A 620-nucleotide genomic window follows, 5' to 3' on the forward strand; every position below is an offset into this window, starting at 1 on the left:
GACACACACAGATATCCCATATAGCTATTATCGCGAGCTGTATATTGTACTCATGCAAGTAAATGGCAGCTTAGAGGAAGATGATCACGAGTGCTCGAGCATTTTCCAGTCATTCCGCATATTATTTCTGTCAATTAAGTCTTTCCAAATCTTACATTTTTCTGTTGCAGCTCTCCAAGGAGTTTCACAGTTGTCCGTATGTAATCAAGTTCGAATCAATGTCTCTGCGTGTCTTTCTCTGTCGTCGCCCCGCAGCCCCGGCAAAAGGAATATGCAGAACAGTTGTAGAGTGCTCGAGCATATGTCTTCTTCTTTGTCTACGATGCTGGTTAATTGCATGAGTGTGCCACCGTACTTCGTTTTGGTGGAAGTTCTTCTGCTAAGGACTCACCGAGAAATTCTTCTGAAAATCTGCTTCTTCCTCGTATCAGACTTCCAAAGCTTTGATTGCTTCCCTACGTGGGTAGTAGTATTCTCTGCCCCCATACTCGACTTGTGACAGTATACTAGTGGCGCTTTACATTCCTGCTGCTATAATCACACTACTACTACTACTATTACGACAGTTTCAAGGGCAGGCAGCCTCCATGCTGCCACGTCGTCGTGCCTCTTTCGTATAC

Source organism: Ochotona princeps, unplaced genomic scaffold (assembly GCF_030435755.1).
Source record: "Ochotona princeps isolate mOchPri1 unplaced genomic scaffold, mOchPri1.hap1 HAP1_SCAFFOLD_4906, whole genome shotgun sequence".
NCBI lineage: Eukaryota > Metazoa > Chordata > Mammalia > Lagomorpha > Ochotonidae > Ochotona > Ochotona princeps.